The sequence below is a fragment of the Solanum pennellii genome, chromosome 1 (assembly GCF_001406875.1).
Source record: "Solanum pennellii chromosome 1, SPENNV200".
NCBI lineage: Eukaryota > Viridiplantae > Streptophyta > Magnoliopsida > Solanales > Solanaceae > Solanum > Solanum pennellii.
Window position 1 is genome coordinate 51,827,660 of NC_028637.1, and position 11,464 is coordinate 51,839,123.

At 24.2% G+C, this 11,464-nt stretch overlaps 1 long non-coding RNA gene and 1 pseudogene across 1 annotated transcript; both read right to left on the minus strand.

Moving 5' to 3' along the window:
* Nucleotides 1-5,294: 5,294 nt before the first annotated feature.
* On the minus strand, nucleotides 5,295-7,617 carry LOC114075564. The gene is made up of 2 exons (XR_003575932.1): nucleotides 7,410-7,617; nucleotides 5,295-5,791 (listed from the first exon to the last, which is right to left on the minus strand). It is a non-coding gene; the product is annotated as an uncharacterized LOC114075564 (long non-coding RNA).
* A 279-nt stretch (nucleotides 7,618-7,896) lies between these two features.
* LOC114075222 overlaps nucleotides 7,897-11,464 on the minus strand; it is a 5,458-nt pseudogene continuing 1,890 nt past the window's right edge.

The window sequence follows — 11,464 nt, forward strand, 5'->3', positions numbered from 1 at the left end:
TATATATATATATATATTTTTTTTTCTTATCTCTATACAGTAAAACCTCTATAAAGTAATATAGGTAAGCCATGAAAATTTATTATTTTATAGAGATATTGTTTGATCGATAAAGTAATCATTATTAATTTAAAGACTGATTTGAGATTTAATGAAGGTTAATTTTGATTATATCAAAATCATTGTACATATAAATTAATGTATCATATTTATTGATTTCACATAAATTAAAATGTTATACATAAAGTACAACAAAACATCATTGTATCTTACTAATTTATGTATGATATTTATTGAATTGTCACTATCGTACAAACAAAGAGCATGGATGACAAGTGCACTTTTTTTATGAATATATTCGTTGATTTGACCACAAAGTGTATGTTAGACGAGTTTTACTTATGGTAGATAACTGTTCATCCCATAATAGAAATATTAGTGGACTACGAAATGTTGAATTATTTTTCTAGCCACCCAACAAGATATTCAAAATTCAACCTTGTGATGTTGGGATAATAAGTGCATGCTTACAAGATGTATTATCGTAATGATTTTATCTTAGGATATTAGAAAGTTATGAAGTGGGAAAAACGAATACAACAAAGATAAATGTTTTGGATGCTATCAATTTTGCAATCCCTGCTTGGAAAGCAAATGTTATGCATGAGACAGCAGAAAATTGTCTTTGACATTATAAATTTTGTTCGGGAGATGCAATCTCAGAGAATTTGAATAAACCCACTTGTGAAAACACCATTCATGAATTTGAAGTCATGATTAATGATCTCAGTTACCACAATAAAATGGATCTCAATAACCTGTTGGGTTATCTGGGTAAAAGTGATACATGTTCAGAGCTGCAGAGCTTACAAGAAATTGTGGATACCATTGGAAAAAGTGATGTTGATGATGAAGTTGAAAACGATATTATACCTTTTGAACCAATTACGCGTAAGGAAACACTTATCACATCTAGAACTCTTTACAATTTTATAGTGCAGTTCAAAGAAAAACATCGGAGCACTTGGATGCAATAAGAAAAGTTAGAGATGAGTTTCAACTAGATTTAAATTTGAAGAAAAAACAAAATACAATTAGAATCATATTTCACTAGATTGTCTTAGATATATTCGTACTTTTCAAGAATTATTAATTTATGATACTAATGCGACCATATATTTATATAGGATCTTTTGGAAATATATTATCTTATTATCTTATCGAAATTTGTGATTTTTTCCATTGTCCTAAGTCGAGACTGGAGAAAAATATTACTTTAAAGAGATTATTAATTTATCGAGTATTAATTTATAAATTTTACTGTATTAATTTAGATTATAGATCCCTTTTAATTACTTTTTGAAGCAATAAAAACTCTATATGTACTTTATAGACTAATATTTTAAGCCATAAAATTATTTAAAAAATAACAGACAAAAAAAAAGAATTATTAATCTAGAAATATAGATACAAAGAAACAGAAAATTATTTTTATTATGTTTAGAGAAAATAAAAAGAAATATTTGAGCGTCATAAACCATATTGTTCTCACAATGCGCAACAATATTCATCAAGCTTTCAATTGTGACATTCTTCACACGTAATTTTTTATTTTTCACTCGCGTATATATTTCTTTGTTTCTTCATAACTGTCTGAGCACGTATTATTATCATTCCACTGTAATATGCAATTACTTATATACAATTTAGCTTACAAAAGTAAAACCACAAAAAAATAAGGCTAGTAACTATTTGGTTTGATGAACAAAAAATAATTTAAAGATATATGAAAATTTACCTGGACAAAAAGAAGTTTTGGAGTTCTTTGCAAGGGAGATGCTTAAAGTTAATGAAATTTATTATATTTAATTTAGGAATTTACATTATTTTAAAATAAAATCGTAAAATTTATTTGTTTTTTTTTACTGTTTTAGCAAATTTTATATCCATATTTTTTTCGTGTTTGCAGCTATTAACTTCTTTGTATTTTGACACTTTTAAAAGTAAAGAATCAGATAGATATAGATATTAAACAGTATCGCTTAGATTATATTAAATACAAATATATTTTTTGTTACAAAATAAATCTAACTTTTATTAGTTTTCTGATCGAGGATTTAATATCTGAATGAATTATTCTTCTTTCTTATTATAAGATATTAAACACTTTATATATAAATGTAGTAATATACTTATTTAAAATAATAGTGAGTTATTTTTCTTTAAAAAAAATATGTTTTTACTAATTTATAAATTGGATTTTTAAAAAATATAAAATGTGTTTTAAAATTTTTAATAGGTTTTATTATTTGTGTATTGGCATGTGTCTATTTTTATGTTGAGATTTTTTTTAAAGGTAACTATTAATTTACATTTTGTTTACTACAAAGGAGTAGTTGTGAAGAATTATTTTAAATATTTACTATAAAACATTTGATAATTTCCCACAAAAATAGGACCCCTAATGTAATTATCAAAATTTCCAGTTATCTTCTTTTCTATTTTAAATTTTTTCATTTCAAAATAGTAAATTTAAATTCAAAGAGTAGTAATCAATTTTTAATTCAAAGAATAGTAACTAATTTTTAATTGTGGTGTTGACACTACTATCACCTCTCCTATTATTTTACTTTTTGTTTTTGATTAAATTAAAATAATTTGATTTATGGAGCATTAATGATATTTCAGATTTTTGATTTTAAGTATAAATATAATTAAGTTATATTTTATCTATCATATTTTATATTAGATAGAAGATATACAAATTTATTTGTTTGATTATCAAATTTATTTTATTTAAATTTATTTTTATGTTATATTTCAAATTTGTAATACACTAAAGTAATGATAAACTAACGAATTATATCAAATTATTTTTTTTGTATTGTTATTACAAAAACTAAAGCATGAGTTATTATGGAAAGTTGAATGTAAAAAGAAAAATAAATTGCACAAATTTAAAATGAACAACTTCATTACTGTTTTTTTATTGTATTACTTTTTAAAAAAAATTTCAATAAGAAGTTTTATTATTTTACTTTTTTTTTAGATTTTTATTAAATTAAAATAATTTCATTTATGGAGCTTTGATGATATTTTAGATTCTTGACTTTAAGTATTAATAATTAAGTTATATGATATTATTTAGATTTGTTTATACATTATTATTCTTGTCTTTATTCAATTCTTTTTCTACAATTATATTTTTACCAACTTTTTATTTGGTGTTTTATTTTATAGTGCAAATAATATCATTAATAAATTTTGGCATTTGAAAAAGATTGATCTAAAAATTATTTCTGAAAAGATAATAAATGCAAACCTGAAAAGTTATTTCTTGTTCTGCTATAATAAGTTTCACTATTATACTTTTATGTTATATAAAAAATGGATAAAACTGAAGTTTAAACAATTATAGATAAAATTGCTAAAGAATATCAAATCTGCAACAAAGAAGAACAAAACATTGTCAAGAAGAACTATCAAATAAAAAAGAAAATTAAATTTTCAAATCAAATAGAACACAAAATTGGATAACATATTTCAATTTTGTTAAACTCCTGATCTATATATATACAAATTTGAAAAAAAAATCATAAGAAGATAATATATGAAAAAATATATATTTTTACCTTCTTTATCAAAATAATATAGCTTTCAATTTGATATGTATATGATGTTTATAGTTTACAAAAGAAGATGTAAATGATGTTTAAATTGTACAAAAGAAGAGGATATGGAAAAGTTACCGATGTGGATGAGGAGGTTAATAGCAATATTTATCTTCTGCTTAATTTATATTTAAATAAATCCAAACTTATCTCTTATCAAAAGTATTATGGAAATATAGTTGTAACTACTTGGATATTTTTTCAAACATTTGATCATATGAATTTGCTTGAATTTTTCTTATTTTAAATTGAATTTCCAAATTTCAACTTTATTTTCACATTCAAAACAAATTAACAATTTTTATGTAAACTTTCTTCTTATTATTGTAATTGCATTAAATGATTTTTTTAAATACAAATAATTTAAAATTTTAAAATTATTAAATAAAAAGTAAAATTTAAAATAATTGAATAAATAAAACAATTAAGATCTACATAAAAAAAATCAAGATCAAAAGACAGAAGCATTTATTCTAATTGATTTTTTTAAAAAAAGTTTAAATTTAAATGAAAATAACTAAGTAACTAACACAAATTAAATTATTTAAAAATTGCTTAAAAGAAAACGTTGGATTTATTTTTAAGACTTCAAAAATTTTAAATTGAAAATAACTAACACACAAATTAAATTATTTAAAATTTAAAATTGAAAAGTTAAAGTTTTTTTTAACTTTTAAAAAGTAACAATTTCAATTGGGGTAAGAAACTTTAACTGTTCTTTTAAAACAATAAATTTTTTACTTTAATTAAAATATTAAATTAATTCTATTTAGTTAATTGATTATTTAAAAGTTAAAATTAGAGATTAATTATGGTGTTGATATGTATGTACTATCAGCTCTATTATACATACATATATATATATATATATATATATAAAGATTACATGATGAACTAATTGCATTCGTCTTAAATAAAGTGATCAATCAATTATTTTGATATGAAATGCTTCATTATCCAATAATTAGTGATAAATAAACTTATTTGATTATAATTACCTTTCAATTAATAATTTCAATTATATTTTCGATGCATTATAGAGTAATTTCATGATAAACTAATAGTATTCGTCTTAAAAAAGTGATCAATTGATTATTTTGATATGAAATGCTTCTTTAGCCCATATTATTGATAAATAAATTTATTTAATTATAATTATCTTTCAGTTAAAAGTTCAATTACATTTTTGATGCATTATAGAGTAATTATTTTACAACTAACTGTATTCGTCTTAAATAAAGTGATAGATTAATTATTTTGATATGAAATGCTTCTTTTAACCCATAGTTAATGATAAATGAAGTTCATTATATCTTCAATTACAATACATAACTAATCTGTTGCAATAGATAACTCATATGTTGAAAATAATGAAATAATGATAATCATTTGTTGCAACAAATATATAAATCTGTTACAACAAATGTCTAATATGTATTATTTGTTGCAATAGAAGGTCCATCAATTATATATGATCATCAGTTGTAATGGACAATTAATCAATTGCAATAGATGAGTTGCAACAGATTATAACCTACTCCAACATCTGTTTCAATAGTATAATTTAACATTTTACAAATCTAAGAATAAAATAGAATTCATGATAATATAGTTGCACATCTATATAATATAAAGTATTTTCATTGATAATTACAAATATGATTAACTAAATATGGTAAGTGTTCATGAATTACAATTCATATAAATAGTTTCAGCTTAAAAATAAAAATCATGATAAAATAACTAGACATCAATTAAATATAAAATATTGTCATTGACAACTAGAAAATATCATGTTCTTCACCTTACAAAATATGACTTCAGCAACCCATACCTTCTGCAACTTCTGTTGCTCTTCTATGGCTCATGAAGATGACTCAACATTGCAAGAAAGATGAGTAGTTGCAATTTGTTGTCTCTTTTTCATATTTGATAATATCTTGAAAATTGATTTTTTTTTCTTCTCTTAATCTTCAATGATATGAATGGCTCCAAAAATTTTCTTGATGGAATAACACCTCTCTTAGATATCAATTCCTTATCAATAGTAGTAAGAGCATCAAGAGACTTCTTCACATCTTCACCAGTAAATATTAATTGAGCCTCTTTATTCTTGCATTCTTCTCATTTACATGCAGAACATGTGAAGGGGTGAATCCACCATATATAAAAATAATATCATCAACATGCTCACAATCACTTTTAGTACCAACATCATCAATATCAATACCAACATTAACATCAACACCAACATTAACATTAACATCAACATAGAAAATAAATTTTCTTACAACAGATGGCTCATCCGTTGCAGCAGATAGGTCATCTGTGGGAAGTAAGCAAACAACAACAAGCTATTGAGATTTTCTCCAATAGATGATCCATCAATTGCAACAGATCGAAAATTTATTGTACGAAAGCAAAACATCAACAAAAGATTGAGATTTTGTCCAATAAATGACCTATCTATTGCAACAAATAGGTTATCTGTTGGATCTAAGTAAAACAACAATGAATGATTGAGCTTTCGTCCAACAAACGACCCATCTATTGCAACAAATTAGTCATATGTTGGACAAAAGCAAAACAATAGTAAACTCTTATATTTTTCTTTTGAAAGCCATTTTATCTACAAAGAGAAGAAAATAAAAAAAACTTGCCATCAATTTCTGTATCGTTAAAAAAAAGATAGCAACAAATCTGATAAACTCAACATAATACAATAATCTACAAATAATTCAGTTGTTGCAACAAATAACCTATTTGTTGTAACGAATCGGCCATCTAATGCAACAGAGGAGGTCAAAAAAAATGCATTTAATTTCATAAGATAAATATAAGATCAACTTTTTACCAGAACTAGGACATTTCATATACTTATATTGTCTAGGCATTACAAGGTTAAAAAAAAGTGCATGTTGAATTCTTTACCTACTTCATCCCTAAAAGAAAACTAGCATCTTCTGAGTTAAAACCTTGTTTAGAGCAAGAAGATTAACTCCTAAAACTTCATCTCTTTTTTTTCTAACAGTGATGTTTGGATCAATTTGTATACATCTCAACAAAGTATCCATTACTAAGTTCAATTACTTTGCCTAGTTTGTCTATACAGATGAAATTTCTAGTTTATCCAACAAGGAGAAGACATAAAGCAGTAAGCTTTAGTTACACAACCAGATAAATAGTTATCGAAAGCAAGGTTATAATTTTATATCATATTAGTACAGATTAAGCCAAGAATAACAATTGCAATGGAAGATCAGAAATGAATAGAATAAAAAGAATCGATCTTTATCATCCCAAATTAAAAATATAACAAAAGTAAAAATAAAAACAAATGTAAGGTTAAGAAAAGAGGAATGAACAAGAAAGTAGGAACACCTTTTCTTTCTTTCCTTTCTTGAGTATTCTAACCTCCACCTTCCACCCATCAGGAACCCAATTGGCAAACCCTTTTTCTTTCCCATGTCACCTAAATTATCAACTAACCTTACTATTCCAAATCAATCTCCAAGTAACCCCCCAAAAAATAAAAAAATCAAAATAAAAATGTCGATTTGTTCTTTCTAGAACAATCAGTTGTTCCACTTCTTGAAGTATAAACAAGCAAAACCTTCATTGTCTCAACATGAATAGAACAAAACCTGGGAAACTCTTTAGGGAAGAATATATGCAAATTGTAAAGCAATTAAAAAAAACTAAAAAGACCTGATTTTTTTTAAAAGAAGAAAGTCTTACCTACAAATGGTTGTTCCTTTGGATGGTTAGAATAGAAGAATTGAAAGTTCATAGTACGGCCATCGGAAGTTGAAAGTTGTCGGAGAAATTGATTGTCTAGATCGAAGCAACTTTTAATTTTTGGGAAGTATGAAAATTTTTGTGCAGAGAGAGGGGAGAATCTTTGAAAGAGAGGAGAACCGTTGGAGAGAGGGAGTGAAAAGTTTGTTTATTTAGTGGGGGAATTATTTTGTATTTTTAAAAGAGATTATAAGTTTTGAAAATGTTATTGAGTCCATAATAACTTAATTTAATATTCAAGTATGTTTGACCTTTTGTTGGTCAATATAGTCACCAATAGTTAATTCAAATCTTGAAGGATACCTTTCCTTTAATTTTCTCAATTTACTAGAGTCTTTCCTAATATATCTATAAGTGATGATTTTGAGTGAATGATTTGTAATTTGAATTTTTCAAATTTCACACTAAAAAAGATTCATTATCTCATTCAGGATGAAGTTTCAATTTCTAATTGTTTTAAACAATGGTGTATATTAGAACTAGTTTCATTTTTCCAAGTTTTAAATATGAACACTTCATCCGTATTCACATACTCAATCGACACTCACCAAACTTTGTCTTATTTCTGTCATTTGGTGATAAGAGTTTTTTTAGCAATTGCAATTTCTTCTATGACATCAAGTTCTTCAAGCCTATTTTTGAGTTGATTCAATTTATTTCTAGCAACATTCCCTTCTAGTTCTGTACTCTCACTTAATTGCGTATCAGGATTGCGAAAACGAGAAATAGTTGCGTTAACTGTAGGGTGAAAAAAAAGAAGGAATGAGGCTTGCTAGTAGGGGAAACCATCATTATTCTAATGTCAACATTGCATTCTTGAACGAGCTCGCTAGCTTTTTTATACAAACCCTCGTGATGATTTGTAAATGTAGCAATCATGACATCCTTATTTTCAATTTTTTTCATTAGAATCTTTTGGCGCCCTTAAAACTTTTTTTCTTCATGCCTAAGTGAAATGTTTTTCACCAAATGATACATATGACAAAATGACGTTGATTCTTAATAAATGATACATAATTAACAAAATGACGTTGATTCTTAATAAATGATACATATAAAAATAATATTTTCATCATAGAGAAAATTAGAAAAGTAATTGAATATTAACCACACTATTAAAATATAATTTTGTTAATCAGATATTTTAATGCACTAGTGAAATTTACTAAGTTATAGTTAAAAAATATGAATATAATTTTAAAAATATAAATAATTCTCCATTTTAAAAATCTTTCGGTATGATAAACAAAACAATATAGTAACAAACCAAATCTGAAAGCTATCTGTAATAAGAAATATCTTAATATATTTTGCATAAATTAATAAAATTCAAATACACAATAAAAAATATTTGATTATAATTAGAAATAGCATTAATTGCAAACTAAAGTAATTTTAAAATTAAAGTAAATTTAAATTATTTATATGCATTAGCATTAGACATTGACTTAAATAAGATTTAAAGATTTAACTTTAATAGGAGATAAATTAATGAAATGCAATAATAAGGAAATTAGATAATGAAATATCAAGTTGAAGTTAATGAATGTGAATCTAATTAGTTGTAAAATAAATTATATACCAAAATTTTTTAGTTTTTTTTTTATAAGAAGCAAATCAAAATCCTAATTTACTTTAGCAAAAATAAATCTAAAATTTAAATATAATAGAAAAATACATTAACATTTTTTAAAAATTTAAGATTTTAAGTAAAATCAAATCATTCACATGTATAGTAAATAGCCATTGACTTAAGTATGATTTAAAAGTCTAATCTTAATAAGAAAATATATTAATGACATACAAAAATAAAGAAAATATATAATTATAAGGGAACAAATAAAAATATATTCATGATTTAAGTTTTATGAATTTAGTATTTATAAGAGGATTAGTTTCACGCACTTGCGTTGCACGTATATATCACATATATAGTATACTATGTTGTACAATAGAATTAATAGTACTAAATTAATATTTTTATTAAATAATTATAATTGAAGGAACATACGACCAATGTTTTTAAATGATTAATACATATTGTTATAGAGTTACTTGTATTTTGAAATTATATTGACCAAATATCATCTTAATATTTCAATATATATTCATATTTAAATATGGTGATAAAGTGACATTCTTTAGTAGTAGTATTTTTACTTCACTCAATTTTGGAAACAAATCTAAACAATAATTTTTTTAAAAAAAATATCAATAGCCTTTCTTCTTGAGGTTATGAACATAAATGATGGACATCATTTAACTATAATTATTCTGTTAAAATTCACACTTGAAATTTAATATGTGCATGATACTTATAAAGATTACCATAAATATTTCAAATATTTTATCTTTATACCTAATCTATTTTCTACAAAAAATTATTACTCAATTAATATTTGAGAAAGAGTATCATAGAGAGGTAACAAAAAAAAAGGTACTTTTTGTTATAACGAATGATGGTTAAATAGGGACTTGAGTGTATGTAAAATATTTAGCTTGACCAACACTTTGTTGTACACATACATTTTAGTACCATAATTTAATTTTAATGTATGAACATCAAGGTGAAAATATTTTATATCATTAAGTTTCTACCTTATCTTTGTAGAATTGTAGTCTTTTCATTTTTTCTGCCGCATACATTCATATAGTTGTTGTCTAATGAAAGTATCTAGTACCTTATAGAAATTTTATCGTGATACAAAAAAATTTACCTTTTTCAATGAATAAAATTTACAGTGTTCTTTATAGAATTCTTAATTTGATTTAAGAGTATTTTATTTTCTTATCTATTTTTATATAGCTATCAAAGAGTATATCTTGTGACATAACATTTTCTAAAATTAAAATGAACGAAAAAAAAGGAAATTCATACTGAAAAATTGCATACTCAATAAAAATATAAAAAATAAAAAAACATCTACAACAATACATAGCAATTGAAAAAAGAAGACGAAGATATATGTTCATGCACTATAGTGTTCCATTTGATTGAAATATCTTCCCAACAACATGTTACTTTTTCCGTTCATTTTTACTTACATATGTATTAAAAAATAATACAATTATGATCATGATTATTTTATCATATTATTAGTAAAAAAGAAATTTATTTCTGAAATAGTGGATATAACATCGAAACTAATAATTTAATGGAATATGTTAATGACCGTTGTTTTAATAAAATTAAAAAGAAACTCCTTTGTTTGAGTGTGAAAGAATAACAAATGAAAAAAACAAAGAAGAAATATCTTACCAAATCATGTGAATTTTTTCATATTTGTTTATTATCGTCTTTTCCACAACTTTTCATCACTATTAACTCATGAAAATCGTAAGCAAAAATATGAATGTGAATTGATGAATGATTTGCTACAATTGGTTCACTGACTCTTTCTTATATGGTACCTCAGATTTCTTTGAATTTTTAACTTAATCAGCTGTTCGTAATAACTCTTGAGATATTTTAAGAAGAGGAAGAATAGAAAACTTTTTAAAAATTTCATATGTAAAAGTGAGAGGAACCACTCTATTCATAGGTAACAAATAGTCGTATGAATAGGTGATAACTGTGTCTTATCAGAAAAGTTACAACCTTTCAAAAAATTCATTGCTCATCGGGAAAGTCACAACTCATCGAAACAGGCTCAACCCTTTGGAAAAGGCACAAGTCTATGGATAAATCACAACCCTTCGAAAAAGGCACAACTCATCAAAAACGTCACAACCCGTAAAAAAAGTCACAACCTTTTGTAAAAATCACAACCCTTTAATGTGAAAAGGTATTTACTTTTAATATTATTAAATTAATTTATAAAATAAATAGATTATTTTAATTGGGGGTATTATAGTAATTTAACATTCAAGTTTGAGTTTTCATGCTTTTAAGGTACTATAGATATAGATATAGATATAGATATAGATTAAACCTATTATATTTTTTAAGTTGTGAATTATGACGTTGGATTGTACCTACGATTGTTATAATATGT